At 47.2% G+C, this 20,413-nt stretch overlaps 2 long non-coding RNA genes across 2 annotated transcripts in view; one reads left to right on the forward strand and one right to left on the reverse strand.

Annotated features, from left to right (window-relative positions):
• The window catches only part of LOC310896868, a 368,699-nt gene that overhangs the window by 151,640 nt on the left and 196,646 nt on the right, over nt 1-20,413 (reverse strand). The gene's annotated exons all lie outside the window — the stretch shown is intronic.
• Nucleotides 11,703-20,413, forward strand: part of LOC310896873 — a 230,999-nt gene continuing 222,288 nt past the window's right edge. Inside the window, exon 1 of the long non-coding RNA XR_014581887.1 lies at nt 11,703-16,191. This is a non-coding gene — a long non-coding RNA (uncharacterized lncRNA). The remainder of the gene's footprint in view (nt 16,192-20,413) is intronic.

A 20,413-nucleotide genomic window follows, 5' to 3' on the forward strand; every position in this document is an offset into this window, starting at 1 on the left:
AATAGTCCCACTCAACAAAAATGGCCACAAATGAGCCATAATATTTACATCCCTAATAATCATACTTCTTACAATCAACCTTCTAGGCCTCCTTCCATATATATTCACCCCAACCACCCAACTATCTATGAACATAGCCCTAGCCTTCCCACTATGGCTCGCCACACTACTAACAGGCATGTTTAACCATGTACGTGCCCCAGGGCCGGCTTAAAGTAGGCTCTATTGTCCCACTTTACTGCTAAATCCGCCTTCCAGAAGTGGTTTCACGCTTCTTTCCGTGTGCCCTATGAATAGGGAATGTAGCCCATTTCTTCCACTCCATAGGCTATACCTTGACCTGTCTTATTAGCGGGGTGCTATTGTGTCCACTGTTGTGCTCTCATTCGAGGTGGGCTGGCGACGGCGGTATGTAGGCTGTGTTGGCAAGGGGTGGTTGGGTTAATCGGGGATTATCGATTGTAGAACAGGCTCCTCTAGGTGGGTTTGGGGCACCGCCAAGTCCTTAGAGTTTTAAGCGTTTGTGCTCGTAGTTCTCTGGCGGATACTTCGGTAAAGTAAGTATCAAGATTTAGGGCCAGGCATAGTGGGGTATCTAATCCCAGTTTGGGCCCTGGCTTTCGTGGGTTTAAATCAGTCGTTAGTTCCTAAGATCATCTTAATGGTGTGTTTAGGTGCATCTTGGGCTTATGACAGCTTAGTTGCATTTTGATCTTAGTTAGCTAGGATAGGCATTTTACCACTCTTTACGCCGTGTCAATAGGACGGTTGATTTGGGTTTCTTGTATGACCGCGGTGGCTGGCACAAGATTTACCAACCCTTGAAGTTAGGCTGTTGCTATAACTAAGTCAAGTTTGCACTCATTGCTTAATGTTAATTACTGCTGAATACCCGTGGGGGCGTGGCTTAGCGAGGCGTCTTGGGCTACTACTTGGGTGTGCCTGATACCCGCTCCTCAAGGCCTGTATGGGGGTAGGTGGTCGAGGGCGTTTACACTGGGGCGCGGATACTTGCATGTATATATTTAGCAAAAACCAACCGTAAGGTTAGGACTAAGTCTTTTGTCCGCAGGCATGTTTTATGCCATCTTGGCAACTTCAGTGCCATGCTTTGTGTTAAGCTATGTGGACGGGGGTGTGGTTAGCTGATAGTTGAGTGGTGAGTGAGAGTGAAGTATATGAAATTATTGCTTGTGTTTACTATTTTTAGTACTGGAGTTTCTCTAAGTCCTAGGACTAGGAGGAAATGGTGTTTCATAGTGTGTAGGCGTCGGGATAGTCCGAGTATCGTCGGGGTATTCCTGCTAGGCCTAGGAAGTGCTGGGGGAAGAACGTTAGGTTTACTCCTGTAAATATTACCCCGAAGTGGGCTTTTGCTCATGTTTGGTGTAGGGTAAACCCAGTGAGTAGTGGGAATCAGTGAGTAAATCCTGCTAGAATGGCAAAGACGGCGCCTATGGATAGGACGTAGTGGAAGTGGGCAACTACGTAGTACGTGTCGTGCAGGGCGATGTCTAGGGAAGAGTTTGCAAGAACGATTCCTGTTAATCCTCCGATGGTAAATAGGAAGATAAATCCTAGAGCTCATAGTATTGGGGGGGGTCTCATTTGATTGTTCCTCCGTGCAGGGTGGCTAGTCAGCTAAATACTTTGATTCCGGTAGGGATGGCAATGATTATAGTGGCTGATGTAAAGTAGGCTCGGGTATCAACGTCTATTCCTACTGTAAACATGTGGTGAGCTCAGACGATGAATCCTAGGAAGCCGATGGATAGTATGGCTCAGACTATTCCCATGTAGCCAAAGGGCTCCTTTTTGCCTGAGTAGTACGTGACTACGTGTGAGATGATTCCGAACCCCGGTAGGATCAGAATATAGACTTCTGGGTGTCCGAAGAATCAGAATAGGTGTTGGTACAGGATTGGGTCTCCTCCTCCAGCGGGGTCGAAGAATGTGGTGTTTAGGTTTCGATCAGTTAGTAATATTGTAATACCGGCGGCGAGTACGGGGAGTGATAGAAGGAGTAGGATGGCGGTAATTAGTACGGATCAGACAAATAGTGGGGTTTGGTATTGTGAGAGTGCGGGGGGTTTTATGTTGATGGCTGTGGTGATAAAGTTGATGGCCCCAAGGATGGAGGAGATACCGGCTAAGTGGAGTGAGAAGATAGCCAGGTCTACTGAAGCTCCGGCGTGGGCAAGGTCACCTGCTAGGGGAGGGTAGACAGTTCAGCCTGTGCCGGCGCCAGCTTCTACAGTGGATGAGGCTAGTAGGAGGAGGAATGATGGGGGGAGGAGTCAAAAGCTTATGTTGTTTATTCGCGGGAATGCTATGTCGGGGGCACCGATTATGAGGGGGACTAATCAGTTGCCGAATCCTCCGATCATGATGGGTATGACTATAAAGAAGCTTATTACAAAGGCGTGAGCGGTAACGATTACATTGTAAATTTGGTCGTCGCCTAGGAGAGTTCCTGGTTGTCCTAGTTCTGCGCGGATTAATAGGCTGAGTGCGGTGCCGACTATTCCTGCTCATGCCCCGAAGATGAGGTACAGGGTGCCAATATCCTTATGGTTAGTGGAAAATAGTCATCGGTTGATGAAGGTGACGGGTAAGATGGCTGAGTGTTGAAGCGTTAGGCTGTAGTCCTTTTTACAGAGGTTTAATTCCTCTTCTTATCGGCTCTGTAGTGAAATTCATGTTGAGTTGCAAGCTCATCGATGCGCACTAGGGTGCGTCAGGGTCTTTGTAGGCAGAAGCCAATTGGTTTAGGCATTTAGCTGTTAACTAGAGTTTTGTGGGATCGAAGCCCATCTGTCTAGGGAGGCTTTAGCTTAATTAAAGCGTCTGACTTGCATTCAGAAGATACAGGTTAATATTCTGTAAGTCTTAATGTGCAGAAACTAAGAGGGTTTAACTCTTATTTAAGGCTTTGAAGGCCTTCGGTTTGGGGTGTTATCCTAAGTTTCTAGACAATGGCATGTATTATTGGGGACAGGGGAAGTAAGAGGATTGATAGTGAGGCAAGGACCGCAGTAGGTGTGCTTGGGGCTTTGCTAGTGTATCATTGTTTTATGTGGTTAGAGGAGTTGGGGGGAAGGGTAATTGTTGAGTGGTATGCGAGGCGTAGGTAGAAGAAGAGGCTGAGCAGTGATAGCATGGCAATTGCCATGGCTGCTGGTGTTATTTCCTGTTTAGTTAGTTCTTGGATGATAAGTCACTTTGGTATAAAGCCTGTTAATGGGGGGAGGCCTGCTAGGGATAAAAGTACTAGTATTAGGGTGGCGTTTAGCACTGGGGTTTTTGTTCATGAGGTTGTGATCATGGATAGGTTAAGGGCTTTGATTTTGTTAAGGGCTAGGAATACGGCTGATGTTATGATTGTGTATAGGTAGAAGGTAAGTAAGGCCAATTTGGGGCTGTAAACTAGGATGATGGCGATTCAGCCTAAGTGGGAGATGGACGAGAAGGCTAGGATTTTGCGTGTTTGTGTTTGGTTCAGTCCTATTCAGCCTCCTAGTGCTGTTGAGGCTAGGGCCATGGCGGTGAGTAGAGCTGGGTCGAGGGATTTGGATGTTAGTAGGAGCAGGGTTAGTGGGGGGAATTTTATGAGGGTCGAGAGTAGCAGGGCTGTTATTAGTGGCGATCCTTGTAGTACTTCTGGGAATCAGAAGTGAAATGGCACTAGGCCCAGTTTAATAGCGATTGCTGCTGTCAGTAGTAGACAGGAGGTTGGGTGGTTTATTTGTGTGATGTCTCATTGGCCGGTGACTCAGGCATTGGTTATGCTAGAGAATAGGACCAGGGCGGAAGCAGCTGCTTGGGTTAGGAAGTATTTCGTTGCGGCTTCTACTGCTCGTGGGTGGTGGGATTTGGCAATTAGGGGAATGATGGCTAGTGCGTTGATCTCCAGTCCTGTCCAGGCCAGAACTCAGTGGTTGCTGGAAATTGTGATTGTGGTGCCCAAGATGAGGCTGAAGGTTATGATTGGGGTCGCGTAAGGGTTCATTAGTAGAGGAGGGGGTTAAACCATCATTTTCGGGGTATGGGCCCGATAGCTTGATTAGCTGACTCTACTAGAAAATAATATAAGGGAAGTATGGAGAATTTTGATTTCTCTTGTGTGGGTTCAATTCCTACTTTTCTAAGGTCAACAGGAAATGAGAGGGCTGTTATACCTCTATGTTCACTTTATCATAGTGACCCTTTGTAGTTCAGGCACATTTCCTTATGTAAGGAGGTAGGCCTGCATAGCAGATAGGTATGCTGATGTGTCAGAGGCACAGAGCTAGTGTGAGGGGTAGGAAGTTTTTTCATAGTAGGTGCATTAGTTGGTCATATCGGAATCGTGGGTATGAAGCTCGGACCCATAAGAAACCAGAAGATAGTAGGAGGACTTTTGTGGCTAGGATGACGGGGAATAGTTCTGTGGGTGGCCCTAGGGCGCTTGGGTTTAGGAATATGATGGCTGTAAGTGTATTTATTAGCATAATGTTCGCATATTCAGCTAGGAAGAATAAGGCGAAGGGTCCTGCGGCGTATTCAACGTTAAACCCTGAGACTAGCTCAGATTCACCCTCTGTGAGGTCAAAAGGAGCTCGGTTTGTCTCTGCTAGGGTGGATACGTATCATATTATTGCTAGGGGTCATGAGGAGAAAATGAAGTATAGAGGCTCCTGTGCGACGGCAAAGGAGCTGAGTGTGTAGCTTCCGCTTAGTATGATTATTGATAGCAGGATTATGGCCAGTGTCACTTCATATGAAATGGTCTGTGCTACTGCCCGTAGGGCTCCGATTAGTGCGTATTTTGAGTTCGAGGCTCAGCCTGATCATAGGACTGAGTAGACGGCTAGGCTTGACATGGCTATTAGGAAGAGAACTCCGAGGTTTAGATCTGCTAGGGGAAATGGGAGTGGTAGTGGTGCTCAAGCGGTGAGGGCTAGGACAAGGGCTAGTATTGGTATCAGAATGAATAGAAGTGGGGAAGAGGTAGAGGGTCGGATGGGCTCTTTGGTAAATAGTTTCAGTCCGTCCGCAAATGGTTGAAGTAGGCCAAAAGGCCCGACAACGTTAGGGCCTTTGCGGGATTGTATGTAGCTTAGGATTTTCCGTTCTGCTAGGGTTAGGAAGGCTACGGCAATCAGGATTGGGATGATGTATAGGAGGGATATAACGAGGCAGCTTAGTGTTGTTATTTGAATCATGGGTGAAGCTAGGGAGAGGATTTGAACCTCTGGGGAAAGGGCTTAAGCCTTCTGCACTTGCCGGGCTCTGCCACTCTAGCTGGTCCTTTTCTAGGATTGAAAGTGGTGGGGGAAGGCCCTCTTCACGGTTTAGTTGGTTTCACTGCTTAGAGCGGGGGGGGGGCGTGCTTGTGGTATTGGCCCCACTTTCCCGGTCCTTTCGTACTGGGGAGAGTGTGTCATAGATAGAAACCGACCTGGATTGCTCCGGTCTGAACTCAGATCACGTAGGCCTGTTAATCGTTGAACAAACGAACCCTTAATAGCGGCTGCACCATTAGGATGTCCTGATCCAACATCGAGGTCGTAAACCCCCCTGTCGATATGGGCTCTTGAGGGGGATTGCGCTGTTATCCCTGGGGTAGCTTGGTCCATTAATCAATTATATTGGGTCTGGTCACTGTTAGCACTTTGAGGGGTAGCTCTAGGTAAAGAGGTATGGTCTTGTTTTTGGAGGATTTGTTCTCCTCCAAGGTCGCCCCAACCGAAAAATATCGACCAGGCTCTGCGATGGTAGTGGCCCCAGTGGGGTTGATTGAGGATTCGCGGTGGTCGTTGATTTTTAAGTTCCACAGGGTCTTCTCGTCTTATGTTCACATCCCCGCTTTTGCACGGGGAGATCAATTTCACTGATTATCTGTGAGAGACAGTTAAGACCTCGTTTAGCCATTCATACAAGTCTCGATTTATGGGACAATTGATTGCGCTACCTTTGCACGGTTAGGATACCGCGGCCGTTAAACCTAAGTCACCGGGCAGGCATCACCTTCAATACTTGTTTAATTTGCTGAAGGCTATGTTTTTGGTAAACAGTCGGGCCTTATTAATTTGCCGAGTTCCTTTCACAGATTTTAATCGCTCTTATAGGCGCTCCTGAGTCGGGTTAACAGGGTTAGTTAATACGTGGTCTTGTAGGGGTTTTTGTATCTGTCTAGGTCTGTTAATAATGTTTCTATGTAAGCTTGCGCCGTTAGAGGGGTGTGGCCCTGAGTTACTTATTTTAGCATTAATTCTCCTATATTCATAGGTTGACCTGTTTGTGATAAGGGAATCATCTTATTTTGGTATTTTTAGGTGGTGGAGCTTTGACGCACTCTTTTTTGATGGCTGCTTTAGGGCCCACGGTAGGATCAGTAGTAAGAATTATCCGCTAGTCGAGGTTGTGTCCTTTTTTAATGGAGCTGTCCCTCCATTAAATAGCTCTTAATCATCTCATTAGGGTTCAGGATGTCCGGTAGGGAGGATTAAGGGGGAACTTAGATTCGTTTCACAGGTAACCAGCTATCACCCAGCTCGGTTGGCTTTTCACCTCTACTGACAAGTCATCCCACTCTTTTGCAACAGAGACGGGTTCGCTCTCTTTAACTGCTTGAAAGTAGCTCGCTTGGGTTTCGGGGGGGCAAACTTTAGTTCACTTTGCTTGGTTGTTCTCGCTAAACCATGATGCAAAAGGTACAAGGGTTGATCTTTGCTGTCTGTCGCTTTGATTGTTTCACTGCTATTTCATCTTTCCCTTACGGTACTGGGGTCTCTATCGCGTCTAAGTGTCTTTTCTATCGCCTATACTAAGACTGTAAAATGCTTTAGTTTAATTAGTTTAGTAAATTCTTTAGTTTTGGTGTACTATTTGTGTGGTTGAGCTAGAGGGGGGGCTTCAAGACGATCCGGTCTAGTAGATATCTTTCAGGTGTAAGCTGAGTGCTTTGGTGTTATAGCTACGTCTTGATATTCTAAGTACACCTTCCGGTACACTTACCTTGTTACGACTTACCTCATCTTCAGCGTATTTATGGTATTAGTTATGTGGGATGTGGCTTTTGAGGAGGGTGACGGGCGGTATGTACGTGCCCCAGGGCCGGCTTAAAGTAGGCTCTATTGTCCCACTTTACTGCTAAATCCGCCTTCCAGAAGTGGTTTCACGCTTCTTTCCGTGTGCCCTATGAATGGGGAATGTAGCCCATTTCTTCCACTCCATAGGCTATACCTTGACCTGTCTTATTAGCGGGGTGCTATTGTGTCCACTGTTGTGCTCTCATTCGAGGTGGGCTGGCGACGGCGGTATGTAGGCTGTGTTGGCAAGGGGTGGTTGGGTTAATCGGGGATTATCGATTGTAGAACAGGCTCCTCTAGGTGGGTTTGGGGCACCGCCAAGTCCTTAGAGTTTTAAGCGTTTGTGCTCGTAGTTCTCTGGCGGATACTTCGGTAAAGTAAGTATCAAGATTTAGGGCCAGGCATAGTGGGGTATCTAATCCCAGTTTGGGCCCTGGCTTTCGTGGGTTTAAATCAGTCGTTAGTTCCTAAGATCATCTTAATGGTGTGTTTAGGTGCATCTTGGGCTTATGACAGCTCAGTTGCATTTTGATCTTAGTTAGCTAGGATAGGCATTTTACCACTCTTTACGCCGTGTCAATAGGACGGTTGATTTGGGTTTCTTGTATGACCGCGGTGGCTGGCACAAGATTTACCAACCCTTGAAGTTAGGCTGTTGCTATAACTAAGTCAAGTTTGCACTCATTGCTTAATGTTAATTACTGCTGAATACCCGTGGGGGCGTGGCTTAGCGAGGCGTCTTGGGCTACTACTTGGGTGTGCCTGATACCCGCTCCTCAAGGCCTGTATGGGGGTAGGTGGTCGAGGGCGTTTACACTGGGGCGCGGATACTTGCATGTATATATTTAGCAAAAACCAGCCGTAAGGTTAGGACTAAGTCTTTTGTCCGCAGGCATGTTTTATGCCATCTTGGCAACTTCAGTGCCATGCTTTGTGTTAAGCTATGTGGACGGGGGTGTGGTTAGCTGATAGTTGAGTGGTGAGTGAGAGTGAAGTATATGAAATTATTGCTTGTGTTTACTATTTTTAGTACTGGAGTTTCTCTAATAAGTTTAAGTTATTTTGTATGTGTTTGTGTGTATATATACATCGTTCCGATGATGTCATGGAAGGGATGATTAATGGAGTTTTAGAGGTAGTTTGCTGGGATTGGGCGATGAAGGTTTATGCTACATGGTGGTTAGCGAAAGTTTACTGGTTTAGTTTGTGAAGCGCAGGGGTTGCGCTTAATGATTTGTTGTTTTGTGCTATGTCCAACGAGCATTCATCCAATAGCCCCATTTAACCCGGAGGGTGGAGGTAACATTAACTGAATGTGGTCAAAGTGCATCAGTGTCAGGATGATTCCCCATATACGCCAACCGTCTCATCGAGGGACCCTTGAAATATAGGATAGGCCGTGAGGCAGGTGTGTCCAGGCTTAGATTGTGGGACCCCCGAGATCACTGGGAATAGCCACCTGTGAGGTAACCCCGGAAAAAATAAGAGGAACCAGAGGCGCCAAAAAGTTGGAACATGCCGCGATTACGCATTGAGAAGGTGAAAGTACTCACAGATGCCACTTTGAAGGGCAAGGAGGGGTGAGTGAACCCAATGGATGGCCCTGACCGAGGAACCAGAGGCGCAAAAATGTGAGGAGGGCGAGGGGTTTAGGGGGAACGTATGGGCCTGAAGCTAGTCATACCGGACATTATGTGCAACGGGTTGCTGATTTCACGTGAGGAGTACGATTAATAAATCCGTCTGATACGAACTGCATGAGATATGTGGTGGAGAGTTGTTGTTGGAGCATGTCCTGTGAGCATTCATTAAAATGGGGTCTTGTTATGCGCTTGAGTGGAGTTGTATTGGGTGTTGTGGGGTATGGTCCTAGAACATTCATGCCGGGTGGTTTGGTAGGAGTGTGTTTAAGGGTTTAATGGCCGTGTACATGTATGGGTTTAGCACCTGCTTATAAGATAGTCCGTATATAATGTATATTACTGGTACTATAGTATGTATGTATATGGGGTATATAAATTTATGCACGAATATGCATAACCAAATACCCCCGCCTCGGGGGGGGAGGGGGGGGGGGTTAAGCATAATGGCATAGATGGGGTAGAATTATTGGGGGCTTGCGGTTAGTTCCTGTAGTTGAGAACAATGGCGGCTTTTCGAGCCGCAGGCCTCGGGTAGTGTCCGGGCAGGAATAATGACTTATTTTATGTTTTTTTTAGGGATTTGCTTTGCGGTGGGTGTTTTGGGTGTGGCGTCGAATCCTTCGCCGTATTATGGGGTTGTTGGTTTGGTGTTAGCGTCTGTGGCGGGGTGCGGGTGGTTGCTGGGCCTTGGGGTTTCGTTCGTGGCTTTAGTGCTGTTTATGGTGTATTTGGGGGGTATGCTGGTGGTGTTTGTTTATTCAGTAGCTTTAGCAGCGGAGCCTTTCCCTGGGGCTTGGGGGGATTGACGGGTGATTGGATGTGCAGTAGCGTTTGTGGCAATTGTTTTTGGGGGGTTGGTGTTTGGGGGGTTTATGGGGGCTTGGAAGTTCGGGGTTTCTACTGTGAATAATGTTGGGGTGTTTGTTGTTCGGTCGGATTTTAGTGGAGTTTCCATGTTTTATTCACATGGGGCAGGGATGTTTTTAGTGGCGGGTTGGGGGCTGTTGTTGACTTTGTTTGTTGTATTGGAGCTTGTGCGGGGGTTGTCGCGGGGTGCTATTCGGGCGGTTTAGGGGTTAGGGTCAGAGAATAGTTTATTGAAAATGCCAGCTTTGGGAGCTGGAGATAAAGGTTTGAGTCCTTTTTTTCTGAGTTTGGGGTACTCTAAGAAGTGGTAAGTCTTCAATCTTTGGTTTACAAGACCAATGTTTTTATAAACTATTAGAGTATTTAGCAGTTGAGTATTTTGTTTTCTAGGGCGCTTGCGGCGGGGAGGAGAAATAGGAGGATAGTGAAGTAGGCGATTGAAGCGAGTTGGCCGATGATGACGAATGGGTGTTCGACGGGTTGGCTTCCTACTCATGTTAGGACGAGGAGGTCGGCGACTAGTACTCAGAATAGGAGCTGGGAGAGTGGTCGGAATGTTATTGCTCGTTGTTTTGATTTGTGCAGGAATGGGATTAGGAATAGGATCAGTACGGAGGCGGCCAGTGCTAATACGCCTCCTAGTTTATTTGGGATTGAACGTAGGATGGCGTAGGCGAATAGGAAGTATCATTCTGGCTTGATGTGTGGTGGGGTTACTAGCGGGTTTGCTGGGGTGAAGTTTTCTGGGTCTCCCAGGAGGTTAACCGCTCATGCTTCTTTCTTATGAGACGTTAGTAAACCAATTACATAGCCTTGTCAAGACTAAATCACAGGTAAAAATCCTGTACATCTCATGTGGCCAACCACTCCCAACTAGGATTCCAAGACGCCTCATCACCCATCATAGAAGAACTCGTTGAATTCCACGACCACGCCCTAATCGTTGCCCTAGCTATCTGCAGCCTAGTTCTCTACCTTTTAGCCCACATACTAACAGAAAAACTCTCGTCCAATGCTGTAGACGTCCAAGAAGTAGAGCTGATCTGGACAATCCTACCTGCTATCGTCCTGGTACTCCTCGCCCTCCCATCCCTACAAATCCTCTACATAATGGACGAAATCGACGAACCAGACCTCACCCTAAAAGCCATCGGCCACCAATGATACTGAAGCTACGAATACACAGACTTCAAAGACCTATCATTCGACTCCTACATAGTGCCCACCCCAGACTTACCCAACGGCCACTTCCGACTGCTAGAAGTTGACCACCGCGTAGTTATCCCAATAGAATCCCCCATCCGCGTGATCATTACTGCAAGAGACGTACTCCACTCCTGAGCAGTCCCAACGCTCGGAGTTAAAACAGACGCAATCCCAGGCCGACTAAACCAAACTTCATTCATTACCACCCGGCCTGGGATTTTTTACGGACAATGCTCAGAAATTTGCGGGGCTAATCACAGCTACATACCCATTGTAGTAGAATCAACCCCACTCCCACATTTCGAGGCCTGATCGTCCCTTCTATCATCATCCTAATCATTAAGAAGCTATGCAACAGCACTAGCCTTTTAAGCTAGCCAAAGAGGGACTTCCCCCTCCTTAATGATATGCCACAGCTTAACCCCGCACCATGATTTTCAATCATAATTATAACCTGATTAACCCTAGCACTCCTCATCCAACCAAAACTACTAGCCTTCACCACAACCAACCCCCCATCAAATAAGACCTCCCTCACTACCAAACCCACACCATGATCCTGACCATGAACCTAAGCTTCTTTGACCAATTTTCCAGCCCCAATCGATTTGGCATCCCCTTAATCCTACTATCCCTACTCTTCCCAGCCCTACTATTCCCGTCCCCAAACAACCGATGAATCAACAACCGCCTTTCTACTATCCAAACATGACTCCTTCACCTAATCACAAAACAACTAATAGTCCCACTCAACAAAAATGGCCACAAATGAGCCATAATATTTACATCCCTAATAATCATACTTCTTACAATCAACCTTCTAGGCCTCCTTCCATATACATTCACCCCAACCACCCAACTATCTATGAACATAGCCCTAGCCTTCCCACTATGGCTCGCCACACTACTAACAGGCATGTTTAACCATGTACGTGCCCCAGGGCCGGCTTAAAGTAGGCTCTATTGTCCCACTTTACTGCTAAATCCGCCTTCCAGAAGTGGTTTCACGCTTCTTTCCGTGTGCCCTATGAATAGGGAATGTAGCCCATTTCTTCCACTCCATAGGCTATACCTTGACCTGTCTTATTAGCGGGGTGCTATTGTGTCCACTGTTGTGCTCTCATTCGAGGTGGGCTGGCGACGGCGGTATGTAGGCTGTGTTGGCAAGGGGTGGTTGGGTTAATCGGGGATTATCGATTGTAGAACAGGCTCCTCTAGGTGGGTTTGGGGCACCGCCAAGTCCTTAGAGTTTTAAGCGTTTGTGCTCGTAGTTCTCTGGCGGATACTTCGGTAAAGTAAGTATCAAGATTTAGGGCCAGGCATAGTGGGGTATCTAATCCCAGTTTGGGCCCTGGCTTTCGTGGGTTTAAATCAGTCGTTAGTTCCTAAGATCATCTTAATGGTGTGTTTAGGTGCATCTTGGGCTTATGACAGCTTAGTTGCATTTTGATCTTAGTTAGCTAGGATAGGCATTTTACCACTCTTTACGCCGTGTCAATAGGACGGTTGATTTGGGTTTCTTGTATGACCGCGGTGGCTGGCACAAGATTTACCAACCCTTGAAGTTAGGCTGTTGCTATAACTAAGTCAAGTTTGCACTCATTGCTTAATGTTAATTACTGCTGAATACCCGTGGGGGCGTGGCTTAGCGAGGCGTCTTGGGCTACTACTTGGGTGTGCCTGATACCCGCTCCTCAAGGCCTGTATGGGGGTAGGTGGTCGAGGGCGTTTACACTGGGGCGCGGATACTTGCATGTATATATTTAGCAAAAACCAACCGTAAGGTTAGGACTAAGTCTTTTGTCCGCAGGCATGTTTTATGCCATCTTGGCAACTTCAGTGCCATGCTTTGTGTTAAGCTATGTGGACGGGGGTGTGGTTAGCTGATAGTTGAGTGGTGAGTGAGAGTGAAGTATATGAAATTATTGCTTGTGTTTACTATTTTTAGTACTGGAGTTTCTCTAAGTCCTAGGACTAGGAGGAAATGGTGTTTCATAGTGTGTAGGCGTCGGGATAGTCCGAGTATCGTCGGGGTATTCCTGCTAGGCCTAGGAAGTGCTGGGGGAAGAACGTTAGGTTTACTCCTGTAAATATTACCCCGAAGTGGGCTTTTGCTCATGTTTGGTGTAGGGTAAACCCAGTGAGTAGTGGGAATCAGTGAGTAAATCCTGCTAGAATGGCAAAGACGGCGCCTATGGATAGGACGTAGTGGAAGTGGGCAACTACGTAGTACGTGTCGTGCAGGGCGATGTCTAGGGAAGAGTTTGCAAGAACGATTCCTGTTAATCCTCCGATGGTAAATAGGAAGATAAATCCTAGAGCTCATAGTATTGGGGGGGGTCTCATTTGATTGTTCCTCCGTGCAGGGTGGCTAGTCAGCTAAATACTTTGATTCCGGTAGGGATGGCAATGATTATAGTGGCTGATGTAAAGTAGGCTCGGGTATCAACGTCTATTCCTACTGTAAACATGTGGTGAGCTCAGACGATGAATCCTAGGAAGCCGATGGATAGTATGGCTCAGACTATTCCCATGTAGCCAAAGGGCTCCTTTTTGCCTGAGTAGTACGTGACTACGTGTGAGATGATTCCGAACCCCGGTAGGATCAGAATATAGACTTCTGGGTGTCCGAAGAATCAGAATAGGTGTTGGTACAGGATTGGGTCTCCTCCTCCAGCGGGGTCGAAGAATGTGGTGTTTAGGTTTCGATCAGTTAGTAATATTGTAATACCGGCGGCGAGTACGGGGAGTGATAGAAGGAGTAGGATGGCGGTAATTAGTACGGATCAGACAAATAGTGGGGTTTGGTATTGTGAGAGTGCGGGGGGTTTTATGTTGATGGCTGTGGTGATAAAGTTGATGGCCCCAAGGATGGAGGAGATACCGGCTAAGTGGAGTGAGAAGATAGCCAGGTCTACTGAAGCTCCGGCGTGGGCAAGGTCACCTGCTAGGGGAGGGTAGACAGTTCAGCCTGTGCCGGCGCCAGCTTCTACAGTGGATGAGGCTAGTAGGAGGAGGAATGATGGGGGGAGGAGTCAAAAGCTTATGTTGTTTATTCGCGGGAATGCTATGTCGGGGGCACCGATTATGAGGGGGACTAATCAGTTGCCGAATCCTCCGATCATGATGGGTATGACTATAAAGAAGCTTATTACAAAGGCGTGAGCGGTAACGATTACATTGTAAATTTGGTCGTCGCCTAGGAGAGTTCCTGGTTGTCCTAGTTCTGCGCGGATTAATAGGCTGAGTGCGGTGCCGACTATTCCTGCTCATGCCCCGAAGATGAGGTACAGGGTGCCAATATCCTTATGGTTAGTGGAAAATAGTCATCGGTTGATGAAGGTGATGGGTAAGATGGCTGAGTGTTGAAGCGTTAGGCTGTAGTCCTTTTTACAGAGGTTTAATTCCTCTTCTTATCGGCTCTGTAGTGAAATTCATGTTGAGTTGCAAGCTCATCGATGCGCACTAGGGTGCGTCAGGGTCTTTGTAGGCAGAAGCCAATTGGTTTAGGCATTTAGCTGTTAACTAGAGTTTTGTGGGATCGAAGCCCATCTGTCTAGGGAGGCTTTAGCTTAATTAAAGCGTCTGACTTGCATTCAGAAGATACAGGTTAATATTCTGTAAGTCTTAATGTGCAGAAACTAAGAGGGTTTAACTCTTATTTAAGGCTTTGAAGGCCTTCGGTTTGGGGTGTTATCCTAAGTTTCTAGACAATGGCATGTATTATTGGGGACAGGGGAAGTAAGAGGATTGATAGTGAGGCAAGGACCGCAGTAGGTGTGCTTGGGGCTTTGCTAGTGTATCATTGTTTTATGTGGTTAGAGGAGTTGGGGGGAAGGGTAATTGTTGAGTGGTATGCGAGGCGTAGGTAGAAGAAGAGGCTGAGCAGTGATAGCATGGCAATTGCCATGGCTGCTGGTGTTATTTCCTGTTTAGTTAGTTCTTGGATGATAAGTCACTTTGGTATAAAGCCTGTTAATGGGGGGAGGCCTGCTAGGGATAAAAGTACTAGTATTAGGGTGGCGTTTAGCACTGGGGTTTTTGTTCATGAGGTTGTGATCATGGATAGGTTAAGGGCTTTGATTTTGTTAAGGGCTAGGAATACGGCTGATGTTATGATTGTGTATAGGTAGAAGGTAAGTAAGGCCAATTTGGGGCTGTAAACTAGGATGATGGCGATTCAGCCTAAGTGGGAGATGGACGAGAAGGCTAGGATTTTGCGTGTTTGTGTTTGGTTCAGTCCTATTCAGCCTCCTAGTGCTGTTGAGGCTAGGGCCATGGCGGTGAGTAGAGCTGGGTCGAGGGATTTGGATGTTAGTAGGAGCAGGGTTAGTGGGGGGAATTTTATGAGGGTCGAGAGTAGCAGGGCTGTTATTAGTGGCGATCCTTGTAGTACTTCTGGGAATCAGAAGTGAAATGGCACTAGGCCCAGTTTAATAGCGATTGCTGCTGTCAGTAGTAGACAGGAGGTTGGGTGGTTTATTTGTGTGATGTCTCATTGGCCGGTGACTCAGGCATTGGTTATGCTAGAGAATAGGACCAGGGCGGAAGCAGCTGCTTGGGTTAGGAAGTATTTCGTTGCGGCTTCTACTGCTCGTGGGTGGTGGGATTTGGCAATTAGGGGAATGATGGCTAGTGCGTTGATCTCCAGTCCTGTCCAGGCCAGAACTCAGTGGTTGCTGGAAATTGTGATTGTGGTGCCCAAGATGAGGCTGAAGGTTATGATTGGGGTCGCGTAAGGGTTCATTAGTAGAGGAGGGGGTTAAACCATCATTTTCGGGGTATGGGCCCGATAGCTTGATTAGCTGACTCTACTAGAAAATAATATAAGGGAAGTATGGAGAATTTTGATTTCTCTTGTGTGGGTTCAATTCCTACTTTTCTAAGGTCAACAGGAAATGAGAGGGCTGTTATACCTCTATGTTCACTTTATCATAGTGACCCTTTGTAGTTCAGGCACATTTCCTTATGTAAGGAGGTAGGCCTGCATAGCAGATAGGTATGCTGATGTGTCAGAGGCACAGAGCTAGTGTGAGGGGTAGGAAGTTTTTTCATAGTAGGTGCATTAGTTGGTCATATCGGAATCGTGGGTATGAAGCTCGGACCCATAAGAAACCAGAAGATAGTAGGAGGACTTTTGTGGCTAGGATGACGGGGAATAGTTCTGTGGGTGGCCCTAGGGCGCTTGGGTTTAGGAATATGATGGCTGTAAGTGTATTTATTAGCATAATGTTCGCATATTCAGCTAGGAAGAATAAGGCGAAGGGTCCTGCGGCGTATTCAACGTTAAACCCTGAGACTAGCTCAGATTCACCCTCTGTGAGGTCAAAAGGAGCTCGGTTTGTCTCTGTTAGGGTGGATACGTATCATATTATTGCTAGGGGTCATGAGGAGAAAATGAAGTATAGAGGCTCCTGTGTGACGGCAAAGGAGCTGAGTGTGTAGCTTCCGCTTAGTATGATTATTGATAGCAGGATTATGGCCAGTGTCACTTCGTATGAAATGGTCTGTGCTACTGCCCGTAGGGCTCCGATTAGTGCGTATTTTGAGTTCGAGGCTCAGCCTGATCATAGGACTGAGTAGACGGCTAGGCTTGACATGGCTATTAGGAAGAGAACTCCGAGGTTTAGATCTGCTAGGGGAAATGGGAGTGGTAGTGGTGCTCAAGTGGTGAGGGCTAGGACAAGGGCTAGTATTGGTATCAGAATGAATAGAAGTGGGGAAGAGGTAGAGGGTCGGATGGGCTCTTTGGTAAATAGTTTCAGTCCGTCCGCAAATGGTTGAAGTAGGCCAAAAGGCCCGACAACGTTAGGGCCTTTGCGGGATTGTATGTAGCTTAGGATTTTCCGTTCTACTAGGGTTAGGAAGGCTACGGCAATCAGGATTGGGATGATGTATAGGAGGGATATAACGAGGCAGCTTAGTGTTGTTATTTGAATCATGGGTGAAGCTAGGGAGAGGATTTGAACCTCTGGGGAAAGGGCTTAAGCCTTCTGCACTTGCCGGGCTCTGCCACTCTAGCTGGTCCTTTTCTAGGATTGAAAGTGGTGGGGGAAGGCCCTCTTCACGGTTTAGTTGGTTTCACTGCTTAGAGGGGGGGGGGCGTGCTTGTGGTATTGGCCCCACTTTCCCGGTCCTTTCGTACTGGGGAGAGTGTGTCATAGATAGAAACCGACCTGGATTGCTCCGGTCTGAACTCAGATCACGTAGGCCTGTTAATCGTTGAACAAACGAACCCTTAATAGCGGCTGCACCATTAGGATGTCCTGATCCAACATCGAGGTCGTAAACCCCCCTGTCGATATGGGCTCTTGAGGGGGATTGCGCTGTTATCCCTGGGGTAGCTTGGTCCATTAATCAATTATATTGGGTCTGGTCACTGTTAGCACTTTGAGGGGTAGCTCTAGGTAAAGAGGTATGGTCTTGTTTTTGGAGGATTTGTTCTCCTCCAAGGTCGCCCCAACCGAAAAATATCGACCAGGCTCTGCGATGGTAGTGGCCCCAGTGGGGTTGATTGAGGATTCGCGGTGGTCGTTGATTTTTAAGTTCCACAGGGTCTTCTCGTCTTATGTTCACATCCCCGCTTTTGCACGGGGAGATCAATTTCACTGATTATCTGTGAGAGACAGTTAAGACCTCGTTTAGCCATTCATACAAGTCTCGATTTATGGGACAATTGATTGCGCTATCTTTGCACGGTTAGGATACCGCGGCCGTTAAACCTAAGTCACCGGGCAGGCATCACCTTCAATACTTGTTTAATTTGCTGAAGGCTATGTTTTTGGTAAACAGTCGGGCCTTATTAATTTGCCGAGTTCCTTTCACAGATTTTAATCGCTCTTATAGGCGCTCCTGAGTCGGGTTAACAGGGTTAGTTAATACGTGGTCTTGTAGGGGTTTTTGTATCTGTCTAGGTCTGTTAATAATGTTTCTATGTAAGCTTGCGCCGTTAGAGGGGTGTGGCCCTGTACATGAGGGGCCTAGGATGATTCCTAGGATTGTTATGAGGATGGCAGCGGTTTTGGTGATAAGGGGTATGGTTATTGGGGGGGTTTTGGTTGGTGTGATGAAAGAGGTAATGATTATTCCTGCTGTAATGCTGCCTAGGGCGAGTCGGGTTAGGGGGGCGGTGATTAGTGGGTTGTTTTCGTTTATTGATACTATTGGGGGGATTCGGGTTTGTCCAGCTTGGACTAGGATGGTTATGCGGATGCTGTAGGTTGCGGTGAATGCTGTGGCTATAAGGGTTAGGAGTAGGGCTCAAGTATTTAGGTATGATGTGTTTAAGCTTTCGATGATGAGGTCTTTTGAGTAGAATCCGGCTAGGAATGGGGTTCCTATCAGCGCCAGGTTTCCGATGGTTAGGCAGGAAGTAGTGACTGGGAGTATTTTCTGTAGGCCTCCTATCTTTCGGATATCTTGTTCTCCGTTTAGGTTGTGGATGATAGACCCTGAGCATAGGAATAGTATGGCTTTAAAGAAGGCATGGGTTGAGATGTGTAGGAAGGCTAGTTGTGGGAGGTTTAGTCCGATAGTGACTATTATTAGTCCTAGTTGGCTGGATGTTGAGAAAGCAATGATTTTTTTGATGTCATTTTGGGTTAGGGCGCATGTGGCAGCGAATAGGGTTGATAGAGCACCTAGGCATAGGCAGGCAGTTAGGGCTGTCTGGTTGGTGGCTAGCAGGGGGTGCATGCGGATGAGCAGGAAGATTCCGGCTACTACTATGGTACTGGAGTGCAGTAGGGCTGATACTGGGGTGGGGCCTTCTATTGCTGCGGGCAGTCATGGGTGGAGTCCAAATTGGGCGGATTTTCCTGCGGCTGCGAGGATTAATCCTATGAGGGGGAGGATTGGGGTTTGGTGGGGGTGTACGGCTTGTTGGATCTCTCAGGTGTTGAATGTTGAAGCTAGTCATGCTATGCTCAGGGTCAGTCCGATGTCTCCGATTCGGTTGTAGATTACGGCTTGTAGGGCGGCGGTGTTGGCATCTGCTCGGCCTTGTCATCAGCCGATGAGAAGGAAGGACATGATTCGTACTCCTTCCCAGCCTACGAATAGGAGGAATATGTTGTTTGCGGTTGTTAGGAGGAGTATGGCGACTAGGAATGTCAGTAGGTAGGTGAAAAATTTTGTTACGTATGGCTCTGAGGCCATGTATCATATGGCGAATTGTAGGATTGATCATGTTACAAATAGGGCGATTGGAAGAAATGTTATTGAGTATTGGTCTATTTTTAGGCTCAGGGGGATTTTAAAGTTTATAATGAATTTTCACTCCCAGTGGCAGGTGACAGATTCTACTCCCGAGTAGATGAATGCGGTTGTAGGGGCTAGGCTAATTAGGAATGCGGTTTTAACAGCGCGGGTGGTGGCTTGTGGGGTGTTTTTAAAGTTTTTAAATAGAAATGGCAGGATGATTGGGGTTAGGAGGATTGTCAGCGTGAGTAGTGTGAGGGAGTTGATTAGTAGTGTGGGGTTCACTACTTTTACTTGGATTTGCACCAAGATGGGTGGTTCCTAAGACCAGTGGATTGCTGTTATCCTTTAAAAGTAAGGGGGCTGAGGTTTTAGGCTCAGATGTAAGAGTTAGCAGCTCTTGTTGGTTAAACCCTCCCCTCGGCAGGTAAGAAGGTTTGAACTTCTATTCTTAGAATCACAGTCTAATGTTTGGTTTAAACTATACTTGCATGAGGGGATTCCGGAGATCAGTTCGGGTTTGAGGATTAGGAGGAATATTGGGATAATGTGGAGTGTTATGAGCAGGTGTTCTCGCGTGGTTGAGTTTTGCATAGATGTGATGTGGGAGGGGATTGAGCCTCGTTGGGTCATTAGTAGTATGAATAAGGTGTAGGAGGCGGTTAGTAGGGTTGCGATTCCTGTTAGGATGATCATGAAGGCAGATCAGTTGAATAAGGTGATTATAATGGTTAGCTCTGCTATGAGGTTTGTTGTTGGGGGTAAGGCTATGTTTGTTAGATTGGCCAGCAATCATCAGGTAGCTATGAGTGGTAGGAGAGGTTGTAGGCCTCGTGTGAGTAGTAGAATTCGGCTGTGCGTACGTTCATAGTTTGTGTTGGCTAGGCAGAATAGTATGGAGGAAGTTAGTCCATGGGAAATTATTAGGATCATTGCCCCTGAGAATGATCAGTGGGTTTGGATTATTCCTGCGGCGATAACTAGGCCTATGTGGCTAACGGATGAATAAGCGATTAGTGATTTTAGGTCTGTCTGTCGTAGGCAGATTGAGCTAGTCATTAGGGCGCCTCATAGGGCCAGGGTTAGGAAGGGGTAGTGCAGGAGGTTGGACAGTGGGCCCATAAATAGAGTGACTCGTATAATTCCGTATCCTCCTAGCTTTAGTAGTAGGGCGGCGAGGAGTATTGAGCCTGCGATGGGTGCTTCTACGTGGGCTTTTGGCAGTCAGAGGTGTAGGCCGTATAGTGGGGCTTTTACTATGAATGCTATGAGCAGTGCTAGACCTGATAGTATTCCTGTCCATGAGGTGGATAGGGTTGGGTGGGTTAGTTGTAGGGTTGGCAGGTGCAGGGTGCCAATTTTCACGTATAGGTGTATGATTGTGATTAGCAGGGGTAGAGAGCTTACTGGCGTGTAGAATAGCAG

Source organism: Anser anser, assembly GCF_964211835.1.
Source record: "Anser anser genome assembly, chromosome: 1".
Taxonomy (NCBI): domain Eukaryota; kingdom Metazoa; phylum Chordata; class Aves; order Anseriformes; family Anatidae; genus Anser; species Anser anser.